The 16558-nt window shown below is 39.8% G+C and overlaps 1 protein-coding gene across 5 annotated transcripts in view; it reads right to left on the bottom strand.

Moving 5' to 3' along the window:
* The window catches only part of LOC126336310 (uncharacterized), a 205046-nt gene that overhangs the window by 43390 nt on the left and 145098 nt on the right, over positions 1–16558 (bottom strand). Inside the window, exon 1 of one of the 5 annotated variants that reach the window (XM_049999940.1) lies at positions 1271–1456. The exons of 3 other annotated variants lie outside the window; for them this stretch is intronic. The gene's annotated coding sequence lies outside the window, so the exon portion shown is untranslated. Of the gene's footprint in view, positions 1–820; positions 1457–16558 lie in introns of those variants that run through there. One more of the 5 variants, XM_049999956.1, reaches the window with a different exon arrangement.

Here is a 16558-nt window from a genome sequence, read left to right on the forward strand (position 1 = left end):
TTCAGGTTTAGTTACAAATATGAGAAAAACTTGTCATGACAAAGTGTTATGGCTTGAGCAATTGTGCTATGGCCATGGTTTACTGAACTTCATTTCAGTATTATGTACAAGTTGTCATGGTGGTAAGTTGCAGGGACTTCATCACTACTTCAAGAAACAATGGTTTGCAAAACTTGAGGATTTTTTTTTTCGTGAACTTCCAATTTTGCGGAGGGTGACCCTTGTGAAAATGTCTTTCATGCTTACACAAAGTTACAGATGGAGCTGGAACTTGGTAAAAGTTAATGATGGTCCCTTACATATATTTGCACACACTTCACCAAAACTAAAGACGTACGAGTTGGGAGAATCTTAAAGATTGGGTCACATGCCATAGAATAACAATATAGTGGTCAAAGAAATTGGTATAAACAACAGTTGAGTAGTATACGATGAGGTGCAGTAATTCTTGTAATTTCTCGTGTGAGCAGATTAGCATTAGTCACAATGTAGGCTATTGTTTGTATAATTTACTGGCATCTACTGGAGTGGATACTTCTAGCTACTAATTCATTACTTCACTTGCTCCACATCCCTGAAGGCTCTCCATCAGAGGATTTACATAACATTACATGTGAAAAGTGAATTAACAAAACAAATAAAATGTTGTTATAACATAACAGCTGCAGAAGAAATGATGCCATGCTAAATATCCTCCCCACTGATAAAACAATTTAAAAAACAAAACCACTAAGAAGGTACAGCAATAGAAAACATGTCTACAATAACTGATAATTCTTCAGCCGAATTTTAACACACACATATAATTTTTGGTAATCACCTTTGGCTGTCTTGGAAGTTAGTACAGGTCTCTAGCGATATATCCTGACACAAACTTTTTAAAAATCGAAGTTATGTACTGCAGCCTCTCTCTCTCTCTCTCTCTCTCTCTCTTCTCTCTCTCTCTCTCTGAAGCAATGGTTGTGGAAACAGGATGATCTGTAGTATTGCCGCATGAGGTCCAGGTTAGGTTGAAAGGCAACAATTTGATTGTGAGCTGGAGAAGCTAATGCACGTGAAAGTATAAAATCTGATTTTGGTATGAAAAAGACTGGTAGAAATGCCTAATGTTTATGTCCGCGCCTTACTGAAAAAATCAGTGGGGTCCAAGATAAAAAAATTAACTTCTAATTACATATCTCCTTCACTACTTCCAATATTTTTTTCTTTTTCAGAAAGCTATATAGCAATGCGGTGAGAATGTTTTCACAGTGTTGCAACCGCTACTCACATCGACTGCTGTCAGTGCTGTGTCTTTACACGTTAGTTCCGTTCGCGCCATCCATAAATACAAATATGTAATGTGTCGCGAATTCAGTGATTGCACGACAACAAATGAATGGCGTAAACCGCCAAGTTTGAATCCGCCGCTTGGAGAACTGAATAATGTTGTTGCCTACTCCTCGAAGTTATAACTTTTGTTTTTATGTTTATTCTGTTCCTTGGTTACTGTTTTGTTGTTTACAAGTTACATATAGCAACTTTGCTTCTTTTTCTGTAATACCAAGTAATAAACCGTTCAAGTATATTCTCAGTGCGTGTTTGAATATTTATTAAGTACGGGTAGCTCTACACAACGAAAATATACCCGTCAGTGGTGACCCCGACGTGATCCGCGCCGAGAAAACCGATCCCGCTACAAAACTGATTACAGAATGGAATCGCCTGCAGTATCGAACCTGGCTGTTCGCCTCCCACCGTTTTGGCCACATAATCCAGTTCTATGGTTCGTTCAAGTTGAGGCCAGATTTTGCTATGCCAGAATTACAGCGGATACGACTAAGTTTGCATTAATAGTGAGTCAGCTCGAGCAACGCTACGCTTCCGAAGTTCATGATATAATCACGGCACCACCGACGGAGAATGCATACGAAAGATTGAAGGCTGAGCTTATTCACAGAGTAGCAGCATTGCAGGAAAACCGTATCAGACAAGTGCTGACTCAGGAAGATAGAAGGGACAGAAAATCGTCTCAGTACCTGCGTCACCTCCGCAGCAAGGTGGTCATCGGAACAGTGCCCAACAATCTTCTGCGTACGCTATGGAGCAGCTGTCTGCCGCCGCAGGTAAAGGCGATCGTCTTATCGCAGACAGAGATGTTCCTGCACACTGTTGCGGAACTGGCCGACAGCATCCAAGATGCCATCGCTCCGAACCAACAGGTTAGTACTGTGACAATGTCTGGTGGTGTCGCGTCCGTGGCCCTTCCTGTTTCACGTGCAGACTACGACGTCCTGTCTGCCAAAGTTGATGCACTGAGCCCACATATTGGCACAATGTTGTCACAAGAAGGTCCTAGTCGCTACAGAGGACGTAGCTGCAAACGATCTAGGATCCGTTCCTCGACTCATTCTGTCTCAGATGCTGTTCCGACCACTTGTTGGTACCACAGAAGATTTCGTGAGCAGGCTAAAAAGTACACTGGCCCCTGCGCCGACCCATACGCAAATGGCGGTCGGACGTAGGCGCCACCAACTACTCAACTACTCCCGGCGCCTATTCATTACTGACAGAGTATCAGGCCAGAAGTATTTAATAGACACAGGGTCCGACCTAAGTATCCTGCTGAGAGCGTCACTTCACTGTTGCAGGCCACCCACTGCATTTAGATTGTCTCCCGCAAATAATCCAGTAATCGCGATGTATGGCACGCGGCGTGAAGAATTGAATTTGGGGCTCTGTCGTCAATTCACATGAGACTTTACTGTAGCAATAGTGGCCGAAGCAATAATCGGTGCCGATTTATTAGCTCACTATCAACTGCTGCCGGATGTAGCGAATTCCCGCCTAACAGACAATGTTGCCTACTGTACTTAACAACCACTGGGTACCATTGTGATGCCACAACATACAACATCAAGGTTATACAGGTTGCAGACGAAGAGAATTGCCCGACCTTAACGAGGCCTCCAGGCGCGCCACAGTAAGTTTTGACGCATATGGTCCACCACATAAAAACTACGGACTGTGTCTTGCCAGCCGAGGCGATTGGCTAGCAGGTCATTCCATATCAAATCAATAAAAAATAAATTTTACACCCACCTCCTTAGATTTTCATAAAATTTGGCTCAAATGGTTCTAATACCATCCCAACAAGACCTGCATTTTTTTGCTGTATCTCTTATAGTTTTCATATAAATTTTTAAAGTTTCATGTTTTGTGTTTTCCGAACCTTCGGAAATGGTAAATTTAATTTGTATTTAAAACCTCAAAATTGCTTATCTTAAAAACTCTTTTAGATAACATCATGAATTTTTGCAGCAAGTTTGTTTATTATACATATTTGAAGATAAAAATGATGCTATTAAAATATATTAATATTTTCTACAAAAAAAATATATATGTATTTTTTAAACAGATGTTTTGTTTTATAAGAATTGCAATATCTAGAGTCAGACCTGATAAAATGCTCAAATTTGTTTTAATTTACGCTTAAACATATAGTCTACTTGATAAAAAAAATAATGATGGCTTTTTAACTATTAACTATAGTAGATTACATTAGAATTATGCATAAAGATAGTGTACTTACTACATTTATGTATAACCCAACTGATTGCTTGTAACATTAAATTTTTTGAGTAATTTTGTCTTTTTAATAAACATTAATGCTGATTCAAACTGTTTTTCCACTTCATCCAGAAGCTTTCATTTCTTTTGATACAGTCTTTTTTGAAGTAATACATTCTTCCACTGCCACTTGATTGAGGTGCGTCTACTACACAGACTATGTGCTCCAAAGGCACTATACAAGAATCTTCTCTTTCAGGCAAATAAAATGATGCAGCTGGTCCTGAAGGATGTAGAAGTAGAATTTCTGCATCTTCTTCATCATTGAATATTGTTTTTAACAGTCCAGAGTACCAGTTACCATCATAATTTGCAGCCACATCGTTATTTATGGATGGTTCAACACGAATCCAATCAGAACAAGAACGGGAAAAAAGACTAAGGAGGGTTTTACACTATCTGTAGTCCTTCTAATTTCAAGGTTGTTTGTTAGAAGTGGTTTGAAGTTATAAAAACTTCTTGTTCCTGGAATGGTTTGGGTTGCTGAAAAACGTTTTTCTAGTTTTAACCGTAGCAACTCAGTTTCTTTTTGTCAATAAAGTGAAAATGAATGTTTTCAATATTTTTTTCACAAAACTTATACACATCGATTGCTGTCATTATTTGTTCTTCGTCTGAAAACTGTAGACTGGCTTTCCTTAAAATTCTTTTAATAGTTCCTCCTAGGCCATCACAAATTGACTTCCCATGGCTTGTTGCAAAAAAAGAGTATTGGGCCTTAAAATTAAAGTCTCTCAAGTGTTTCAGTCAAATTTTTAAAACTGTTTCTATTTTTGTACTGCCCAGTACAACCATCTGCAAAGTAGGGAACTGAGTCAATGTCAGTATGATGTAATGACAACCACTTTGTAATTTCTTTTTGTACAAAGTTAACAAAACTAGTGTGATGTTCTTGGTCATCACTAATAAAACAGTGGTTGGAAACAAAAACATTGTTTTCCTCATTTCTTAGAAAGACTCCAACTGGGTGTAGAGTACAACCACCTCTATTCCAGTGGTAACTTTGGATCTCATTTTCTATAGCAAAGGAATAATTTTGACTGAATTCCATCACAACAATTGCTGTTTTGGGTGTTGGGTTTTCTTTCAATCTTTTAAAGGCTGCTGATTGGGATTTTGCTATAAACGAGTGTGGGGTGAGCTTTTCAAATGACCTAACCAATAAAGAAATGTAGTCTTCAACACTGATAGACTGATCATTTCTGTCCTGGCTGTGTTAACCCACTGACTGATTACGATTTCATCTTCTAAATCATAATCTTCACTTAGTTTTTCAGTTAGGTACTCAGTTAGTGCAGTATTTGCAGGACATCTGTCGCAATGATGTAGCATGCAGTTTTGGTTTTCCATGTTGCACACAAGCATCTTAATTAGGTCTCTATAAGATTCTTCAATTTTCACAGCATCCAGTAATAGTTTAACATTGTGGTGGATACTGCATACACATACAGTGTGTGTGCCTGCAGCAACAGCAAGGATACACCATTTAGGTCTCAAGAAACAAAATTTTGAAAATCCTACTTCTACCTCGGGATTCTCCCATTTGAAAGAATAATAGAGTTTTCTCAAGTTACACAAAATGAGTCTTTTTTGCATGTACACATTTTTTTGAACACTTACTTTGTCTTTTGTTTCAGGTAGCACTCTGGAACTTTCATCCTTTTCATAAAAATCTGTTACAAGTCTTACTGTATTTTCAGAAAGAGTTTTACCTTTTTTTGGACCAGGAGTTTCAAAAATACCCTTTTCAGATTTTAGCCTCCTAGTTTGTCGCACCATGTACTCACTTTCATTAAATTCTTTCATCACTTTATTTTGACTCCAAGAATCTGGAGCCAAGGTCAGAATTTGGATTTTTCTAGACCTCCCAACAGATGAAATCTTCTCTTTCATAAGAGAAATCATTACATCAAAATCCTTTGCTTTCTCAGCCACACTTGTATCTTCTTTGTCATAATCAGAACTTGGTGCATCATATTTTAATGCTTTTGAAAGCGCCGTTTATGCAGTCTTTTGAATACTGCTAACTTTCCTTTTAAAATAAGACCCTTTACTTTGTTCTGAAAAGCCATGAAACTTTATCGGGGTTAAACCTAAATTATCAAGAGCTATGTTTGTTTGTATGAGAGATTCATTTCTGGATTCCAATGATTCTAATTCAACCATGACTTCATTATCTGTATCATTTTCATTGACTTCAACTCTTAATTTTTCCTCACAAAAGTTACGGCATGTTGAGCAAAGCAGCTTTTGTCCAGGTTTTATGCTAATATTTTTTGTCAGTAATTGTTTAGAAAGATCCAAGCCTACACTTCTCAACGATTTTTTGATGGGCTTTTTGTGTTTTTTTTAGGGGGTCGACACATGTTGTTTGATAGTTTTAAAAACATTTAAAAAGTAGTAGCTGTGGTGTGAACATATATTCTTAAATTCACACAGATTAATTTCAGATCGTAAGTGGATCAAGTCTTTTTCTTCCACACTCAATTCAGATACCGGTTGTAATTTTTTTGAAGGTGTGTAGGTTGTTAGGAAACAGTCAGTTATTTTAAATAATCAGGTTTGAATATCTGACATACTGATTTCACTTTTGGTCTGATTACTGGTTACTTTTATAGGATATTGGAAAACAATCTCTGTAAACTAAGCAACAGTACTTACTGAAACTTAATAAAATTCTATCCAAGCACTACTTAACACTGTAATAATTTTTTACTTCAAAACACAGGAGTAACAAAACAAAATCCAAGCGTACATTGTTACTCCAAGAATACTTTTTATTTTTAAAATATAATTAATATTATTTTAAAAATTATATAACTATTAAACAGGTTAAAAAGCCAACATAATTTTTCTTTTATCTAATAGCCTATACAATTAAGAGTATTTTAAAATAAATTTGAGCTTTCTATCAGGTCTGAGACTGTAGATATTGCAGTTTTTGTAAAACATCCGTTAGCTTAAAAAAACTTCTATTTTTTCCATTTGGAAGATTTTAATATATCTGACTGTAGATATTGCAGTTTTTGTAAAACATCCGTTAGCTTAAAAAAAAACTTCTATTTTTTCCATTTGGAAGATTTTAATATATCTTTATGGTATTTTTTTAACATTTAGATATAATACACATACTTATTCCAAAATTTCATACTGGTATCTTAAGCATTATTTAATATACAAATTTTTGTAGTTGTGAGGACACGTTTAAGCTACGATTTCCGACTGCTGAAACAAAGCCAAATCTAAAAACTTTAAAAATTTATAAAAAAACTATAAGAGATAGAGCAAAAAAATTTTACAAGTGCTTTCAGGATGATAAAAGAAGTAATTGTACCAAGTTTCATCAAAATCTGACATGGTTGGTGTCAAGGCCTGGGTGACTTGACATGGAATGACCGTCCAGGACGCCTCGTCATTGCTAAAGCAGAATTCGACACGATGTTACGAGAAGGTATCATCCGACCCTCAAGTACTCCATGGTCATCTGCACTGCATTTAGTATCCAATAAGGAAGGAGCCTGGCGACCACGTGGCGATTACAGAGCGCTCAACTCACGGACTGTGCCTGGTCGCTACCCAGTGCCACTACTAAAAGACTATAGTCACACACTGCATGGAGCCACTGTAATCAGTGTTATAGACTGCGCAAAAGCGCATACCCAGATTCTCGTGGCAACAGAGAACATCCCAAAGACCGCTATTATTACGCCATTTGGGTTGTATGAAAGCAAGTTAATGACCTTTGGCTTCTGTAATGCTGCTCAAACCTGGCAGAGGTTCATCAGTTCTATCACATAGGTTGAATTTTTGTTTTGCCTATCTGGACGATGTGTTAGTGTATTCATCGTCCAAGGAGAAATATCGCCAGCACCTGAGAGAAGTTTTTGAGCGTTTCGAGAAGTATGGCGTGGTGGTAAACACAGCTAAATGTGTGTTTGGCCAACTTCATCGAATATCTTCATCAGGCTCACTGAGAAGGTTAAAGCCATATTGCAATTACCCAAGCCATCTACACTAAAAGAGCTACGCATATGCTTAGGAATGCTCGGTTTTTACTGCCATCATTTACCACGCATTGCCAAACAACAAGCGCCGTTGAACACAGCACTGGCTGGTCCCAAGGTTAAGAGCAGTTCTCCTGTGCAGTCGACCGAGGAGATGAATGCGGCTTTCGAAATAAACAAAAAGAGCCTAGCACAAGCAGTACTGCTGGCGCACCCCAAGCTCGAAGCTCCACTGGCACTAGTGGTGGATGCCAGTCAGTTAGCCATTGGTGCAACCCTCCAACAATGGGGGGGACGATGCCTGGCAGCCACTGGCTTATTTCTCGCATGGGCTGTCACCTACACGACAAAGATGGAGCACATATGATTGGGAACTTTTAGCCATATATCAAGCAGTCAAGTACTTTACATATGCCTTCAAGAAAAACAGCAACACTTGCTCTCCACAGCAGTATGGCCAACTGGAATTTATTAGCCAGTTTAGTACAGCCATCCGCCATATATCAGGCATCACTAATGTGGTTGCAGACTGCCTCTCTTGTGTGGCCAGTGTCTCTCAGCCTGTGGACATGATGGCGCTTGCCATGGAGCAACAACAAAATTGCGAGCGACACACCATATTGCATGATCACACTGCAGCACTCAAGTTACAGCAAGTCGACATTCCTGGCAAGAACATGAAATTGCACTGTAAAGAGTCACATGGCAGATCACGTGCTTGTGTTCCTTTTGCATTTCGCTGGTCAGTGTTCGAATCCTTACATAAACTTTGCCACCCAGGAGTATGGTCGACTTTCAAGATAATGTCTCAAAGGTTCGTGTGGCCAGGGATAGAAAGAGACTGCCGCAAATGGACGAGAACTTGCCAGTGTCGCCAACTTTGCAAAATCACTCCACACATTCATGCCCCAATATGATTGTTTCCAGACACTGCATCACACATCGCTGACGTTCCTCTACGCAATACTACAACAAATGACAACTGTGTATCTGTTGTTTGCCGTGGCCAAGTGGTTAGCGCACGGGAATGCGATACCAAAGAACACGGGCTGGGCGCAATTTTTTTTTTTCCCTATCCATATATGCAACACGTTTTGAGACGTTGTTATTCGTGTAAGTTAAGATTTTTCTGCAATATTCGTTATTACTTATATGTAGGAGCGCACTTCCTCCGTAATGATCTCCTGATTTCTGTGTGTTTAAAATACGAAATATGAAATTGTTGGAGATGAAATTGCTGTAAGTTAAACAACTGACAGTGACCTTTATATTTTTTCTCGTCAGAAGTAATTTACCATTTTTTCCGAATATGTAGAGACTTCCGATTATGTGGTTAGACAGGAATCTAAGAGCGCAACTTAAATTACTGGGAATGTAACTAGCAACAGTCATCTTCACAATCTTGCTTGTCACGAGTATTTATCTGCTACCGAATCCTCAACAACAGTAGACAAACATGAAAGATCTCTGCCTTAATATTTTTAGACTGTAGCGCCATATACAAACCATTTTCATTCATGAGATGCATGTTATAAACTTCGAGAAACTGCAGGAGCTCTCGAAAATGCGTTTTTCCAATTTTGTTTTTAAGACCCAAATCGTTGACGCATCATATAGGGAAGTGGGCTACTTAATCATTTGGATCCCTAGGAGCGAGTCGTAACCACATTCTGTTTATCTTCTTATTCTTTAAAGCTCTCGGAATCAATTTTCGGGTGGTTTTATAGATGTATTAGTACAATGTGGTACTACACACTATTCCTAACCCATTTTCCGAAACGTAAAATCCAAAACATGATGCCAGGGTGAGTGAGAATAAGATGACATAATGTGGCATTTACGACAATCTGCAGAATACAGTCAAATACACTATCGTTATTATGCATGTATGGAAACATGCGGTCAGAGAAACTGTAAAATTTTTTATGCATTTCACCTGAGCATCATGGAAATGGATATATTGCACCTGATACTGTTAAGCAGGAGGCAAGGGTGATGAAGGTGGACACGTCAGCTCGATGGAATGCGGTGTCATGCGTTATGGCAACGTAAACGCAATTTTCGGTACTTGGAAGAATAGCGCGCCTGTGTCGTATGCTAACTGCCTTGTGTTCGTGGCGCTATGCGCGCTGCAGTGCGCATGCGCGGATATGCGGCCGCTTGATTTTGATTGGCTTGCGCGCCACGAACCGACAACATCGCTTCGGCTCTCTAGACCCGAACGGTATCGCTGCAGAAATGCTTACTGAATAACGCAGAGACTCTAAGTCGAGAATTAGACTGCTAGGTGCTATTGAAAACCGAAACAATCGGCACAATGGCTGAAAGATACGGAATAGGCACCCATGTTAAGCCCGTCAACGGAACCGGATGGAACAAAACGCCAGAAGATATCAAACGGTGGTAGTGTGTTTACACTAGACGGAACATCACTTTGCTTTTCTCAGTATCGAAAGGTAACCGTGAGGTACCCAATCAATACGTTTACATGGGGCTCCCGAAACCGGATTTTGTTAACCGTTTTCCCAATAGCGTTTCTGGTTGGTCATTTAAACATTCCAAAATCGATTCTGGAAATCTATTTCTAGCTTTCGGTTTGCAGTTATGCAACCGACTTTCTTTCCTGTGTAAATGCACAACCATATACACTCCTGGAAATGGAAAAAAGAACACATTGACACCGGTGTGTCAGACCCACCATACTTGCTCCAGACACTGCGAGAGGGTTGTACAAGCAATGATCACACGCACGGCAGAGCGGACACACCAGGAACCGCGGTGTTGGCCGTCGAATGGCGCTAGCTGCGCAGCATTTGTGCACCGCCGCCGTCAGTGTCAGCCAGTTTGCCGTGGCATATGGAGCTCCATCGCAGTCTTTAACACTGGTAGCATGCCGCGACAGCGTGGACGTGAACCGTATGTGCAGTTGACGGACTTAGAGCGAGGGCGTATAGTGGGCATGCGGGAGGCCAGGTGGACGTACCGCCGAATTGCTCAACACGTGGGGCGTGAGGTCTCCACAGTACATCGATGTTGTCGCCAGTGGTCGGCGGAAGGTGCACGTGCCCATCGACCTGGGACCGGATCGCAGCGACGCACGGATGCACGCCAAGACCGTAGGATCCTACGCAGTGCCGTAGGGGACCGCACCGCCACTTCCCAGCAAATTAGGGACACTGTTGCTCCTGGGGTATCGGCGAGGACTATTCGCAACCGTCTCCATGAAGCTGGGCTACGGTCCCGCACACCGTTAGGCCATCTTCCGCTCACGCCCCAACATCGTGCAGCCCGCCTCCTGTGGTGTCGCGACAGGCGTGAATGGAGGGACGAATGGAGACGTTTCGTCTTCAGCGATGAGAGTCGCTTCTGCCTTGGTGCCAGTGATGGTTGTATGCGTGTTTGGCGCTGTGCAGGTGAGCGCCACAATCAGGACTGCATACGACTGAGGCACACAGGGCCAACACCCGGCATCATGGTGTGGGGAGCGATCTCCTACACTGGCCGTACACCTCTGGTGATCGTCGAGGGGACACTGAATAGTGCACGGTACATCCAAACCGTCATCGAGCCCATCATTCTACCATTCCTAGACCGGCAAGAGAACTTGCTGTTCCAACAGGACAATGCACATCCGCATGTATCCCGTGCCACCCAACGTGCTCTAGAAGGTGTAAGTCAACTACCCTGGTCAGCAAGATCTCCGGATCTGTCCCCCATTGAGCATGTTTGGGACTGGATGAAGCGTCGTCTCACGGGGTCTGCACGTCCAGCACGAATGCTGGTCCAACTGAGGCGCCAGGTGCAAATGGCATGGCAAGCCATTCCACAGGACTACATCCAGCATCTCTACGATCGTCTCCATGGGAGAATAGCAGCCTGCATTGCTGCGAAAGGTAGATATACACTGTACTAGTGCCGACATTGTGCATGCTCTGTTGCCTGTGTCTATGTGCCTGTGGTTCTGTCAGTGTGATCATGTGATATATCTGACCCCAGGAATGTGTCAATAAAGTTTCCCCCTCCTGGGACAATGAATTCACGGTGTTCTTACTTCAATTTCCAGGAGTGTATATCACTACTTTTCAGTAAAAGTATCACAGTGTGCTATGCATGAAATTGGACGAACCTCTCCCACATTTCTGCGTAAACCTGTTTGGTATATTTACTAACTAGAAACTGAATCCTGACACACTACTATTACTTTTTTTTAATTTTTATTAGGAACTTGTGCAGTAGGTGGTGGTGGTTCCACCTCTGTCATCACTTCAACAAAGGAATTTGGAGGTAGCTGACACAGACTGCATGTACGAACAAGAGTCAATTTTGCAGCTACCACTAATTGTTCCACCCGACCATATAGATCTCGTGGGCCCCGAAGTCGTCATACCTTCACAATCGCCTGCTTCGGGGCATGAGAGTGTGCTTAAACGTCGGAGAATAAGCATGGAAACTGATGAGACACGTAATTTGTCTACTACAGAGCTGCAAAGACTGGTGCCATTGTATCAATTGGACATACTCAAACGAAAGCAGCAGAAATTGATGTGCGAAGAAGATAAACAATAAAACATTGTATAGTGTCTTATTTACATAACGAATTTTATTAATAAAAACATCTTTTTAAAGTGAATGTTCATTTTCATTCCTCATTTACCAAATTCCATATCCTCTTACAAAAATTATTCAGTACAAATGTCTTTTCAATGAAACAATAAGAGTAATATAATCCAATCTGAAATGTTAAAAAAGTGTATGCACTTATATTGTTGTGTCTGGCCAGTATCTTCACCACATCCTTGAAACAATTTCTGGTAAAGTAAAGCAAAAAGAGTAACTTGTTTTACTGTAGCATCTGGCAAATACCTTCACCACTAACTTTTGGTACAGTGAAGTAAAAAGAGTAAGTTGTTTCTATTTTAAATGCTGCACGTAAGACAGTTATGCACTTATTTACTATAGCATCTGGCAAATACCTTCACCACTAATTTTTGGTACAGTAAAGCAAAAACGGTAACTTGTTTGTATTTTAAATGCTGCAGGTTAGACAGTTGTGCACTTTATTTACTGTAGCACCTGGCAAATATCTTCACCACATCCTTGAAACAGTTTCTGATAAAGTAAAGCAAAAAGAGTAACTTGTTTTACTGTAGCATCTGGCAAATATCTTCACCACTAACTTTTGGTACAGTAAAGCAAAAAGAGTAAGTTCTTTCTGTTTTAAATGCTGCACGTAAGACAGTTGTGCACTTATTCACTGTAGCACGTGGCAAATACCTTCACCACATCCTTGGAACAATTTTGGTAAAATAAAATAAAAACTTGTGCCATCAATCTGCTGAAGTTACAGTACAGAAATTACAGTAAGGTTCCAGCAGTTCATGTTAACCTGTTGTGTCCAAAGCTATTTACAGTAGTATCTCTGTTCCAGTTTGAATAGTTACATGTTAAATAATTTTTGTTGAAAGTAAAATCGATGATAGGGAATAAAAAAACACTAAACAGCATTTTATTACGTAACATCAGAGCACTGTGCTTTATTTTCATGAGGGTATAATTACAGTATTTACAGAAAATATCAAATTGGGTTTAATTATTCAATGTTTTGGCAGACACCCATACATTACAGTTGTCGTATTACATTTACAATTTCCCGTCTCCTATTTGTTCCACCTACACGCACGTTTGCTGCTTCCTCTTCTCCCAGTACTGGAAGATTGTTGTCGTCATCACAAGGTGCCTCAAAATCCTCATCCCCTACATGTTTTGCTACGTTGTGCAAAACAAAACAGGCTACTGTCACACTGGGGATTTTTGTTTGGGCAAGCCTTATTTTATTTTGCAGAATTGGGAAACGCCTTTTCATCTGTCCAAAGCACCGTTCGATTATCACCTTTTTCCTTAGAGTGAAGTCTGTTGTATGCCTTCTCATCAGGTGTTTCTGGATTTTGAAGTGGTGTCATTAACCACGGTGCAATGCCATATCCTTCGTCTCCTAAAATTAGGGCGTTGCACTGGTTCTCACGCAATATACGATAGACATCGGAGTTTCTCCATATTCTATCGTCATGCACAGACCCTGGCCATGAAGCATCAACACTCGTAAACATTTCACTGTTGTCACTCGCCTGCACGTTTATAGATGGAAAGCCCTTTCGATTGACGTATTCGTCTCCATGTGAAGAAGGTTTCATTATAGATATGTGAGTGCAGTCTATGGCCCCTATCGCACATGGAAACTTGTATCTCGATTGCCATTTAACTTTCGCTGTTTCAAGCTCGTAATATTTCTCGGAAATCTGATCCACAACGGTGCTTTCCTGTTGACCTATTGCAGAACATACGAAAATGTTACTGATACTGTAGTCTGGTGTACTCCCAAATCTTCTCCTACGCCTATCTGAAAGGCTGGATCCGCTAAATAGCGCAAAAATATTTTCATTTTGCATTTATTGGAAAGGGCGCCTCCTCTTCTTTCGTGATTTTCCGGAAAAAAGTGATTGGCCAGCCAGTTAATGTTTTGACTGTTAAATCTATACAAACTTCTACAGTTCCTTTCTTCTGTGTTCCTGTGTACTACGTATATCTTTTTTTGCCTTTCAAGAAACATAAATTCCGCCATTTTCGCTAAAAACACTCGGTAATGCTTAATCACAACACAACTCACTCAGCTCGAAGTATGCTATGGAGCTCACTCACAAAAACAGAGAATGTTCTCCGCTTGTGAGAAACTTCTTTAGCTTTATTCATACGAAATTGGAGAATATACTTTGCTTTGAGCAACTTCCCCCACCCTTCAACCCACACTGAGAACATAATCGGGTGAAGTATATTCTCAGACTCGCTTTATTCATGCCAACCGGAGAACTTTCTCCGAACATCTGAGTATAAAGTGTATTCTCTGTTTTATTCATACGACCCAATGCCTTATGGGTATGTGTGTGTGTAATGTGTATAATGGCGGGTTTTGTGATTTGTGTGCGTTAAAGCTTTTCAGTCATGGAAAAAAATTGATAATACTTGGTGCAAAAGCAGATGTTTGCAGAAGAGAAAGAATAGTTTATATTCCAGATAATGGACGGTAAGTAACTTCCTTTAGTAATCTTATAATGCTCAAGAAAAGCAAAGTGTATGGTAAATCTACAGAAATTTCATTCTTTGTGCCTATAGTATTCTGACGCGTTATGTTATCCAGTAAAGTTTCTTTCAATGCATATATGCGGATTATTTGTGGTAACGGCGTATTCTCATAACAAATGGCTTTGGTATTTAAGTTGCAATCACCATAACTTTTTCCTGATCAAAAATTGTGTAGAAACTGTATTCTAACGTCAGTAACCTGCACATTTGAAAACTTTTGAATGTTCAAAATTACATCATTCATCATAGTATTTTTTACAGTAAAATAGGTACGAATTGCAGTGACTGAATCCAGATTTTTGAGTGATGTAATCTGTTTTTGTAATGGATGTTTCAGAGTTTCTGAAGTGAAAATCCAAAGAAGAGAAGACAGTGAGAAGTAGCTTTTTGTCTGTTTCATGGTTTATAGGCCTACTGGGGAAACTCGCCATGTAAAAAACCGAGTAAGGCATCAAGCTTGGTACCTCTATGGTGATGTGGAAATGCGTTGTTAATAAAGAAATTAATTCAGTGTGTGTGTGTTCCTTTTGATTACTTTATCATGTTGCTTATAGTAGACCAAATTTAATTAAAATACCCAGGTGATAATTTCAACATAAATTGGACTATGTGCATAGCTGTTTCTAATGGCTTTGCTGCTTCTCAGAGGTAAAGTATGAATATTTGCCATCCTATGGCATGTGCGTTCGCTAGTCAGTTATGGCTAAAGAAATCACTGACTGAAAGCATAATTTGCTTGGTAGACATAATTGGAAATGGCCTTTTTAGCTATAGTTTTACGTTTTTAGATTATAGTATTCTCTGAGAGATTATCTTCTGCATTTATTTACCCTGACATGATTAGTAATGGATGTTTCACCTCCAGATCAGGCATACAGCAATAAGTGACCTGCTCTGCTGTGAGCAGCATGGTAGTCAATGTGTTAAGCAGGCATTTAGGAACTTTGAGTGTGAAGTATATGCATCTGTACAGTCGTGGCTAAAAAGTACAGCGGTTTTGTAAGACATTTAAATAAAAATACTGCAGACCCAAAAATAATCTGGAAATGGCAAGGAATATCAAATATAAGTAAATATTTTTCCTCAGTAAGATTAAAGTGTAAAGTTGCTGATACCTGGTTGTTACCATATCACTGCTGGCCCCAGCAGAGCAATCTGCTGTGACCACCGGCACCTTCATGCCAGCCAACGGGTTAATACACAAAACAGAGCAGTGGAAGACTTGGTCCGTAATTCTCATTGGTTGAAGCAACTAAAATCAAATTGGTATATTTCCCAGATGATTTAAAAATTTTTGCATTGAAATGACACTGACAGTGCGTAATATATTTTGCAACTGAGAATAGATACTAAAAAATTAATGTGGGAATATATTTTAAGAAACCCTTTCATACCAAACCTGACAATTATATTGACACACAAATAAACCCACCTGAATGGCACACTGTGTTACACAAGCTTTAGCTGTAGGTGTAGAATAGGTAATTTACACAGAAAACTTTTCATACAAATTTTATTGTAAAGCACACTAAAGTTAAGGTAAATCTGCAATGCCTAGATGAGATAAACTTGGAGATGCAAGAACTGGTTTAGCTCAGATATATGGAAAATTAACTATAGCATCATATGACATACAATGTATCTGAGGTGCAAATTTGTGGAGAGGAGAGATTGCATTGAACCTGTTGTGTATGGTGCACATTTTGTTGCAGTGCTGGGATGATGTCATCCAGATTTCAAAATTAGTGGTTTAGCAATGAAACTCTCATCAGTTTTAATATTTAAAAATAAGCATGCCTGAAAAAAGA

This window comes from Schistocerca gregaria, chromosome 1, assembly GCF_023897955.1.
Source record: "Schistocerca gregaria isolate iqSchGreg1 chromosome 1, iqSchGreg1.2, whole genome shotgun sequence".
Lineage (NCBI taxonomy): Eukaryota > Metazoa > Arthropoda > Insecta > Orthoptera > Acrididae > Schistocerca > Schistocerca gregaria.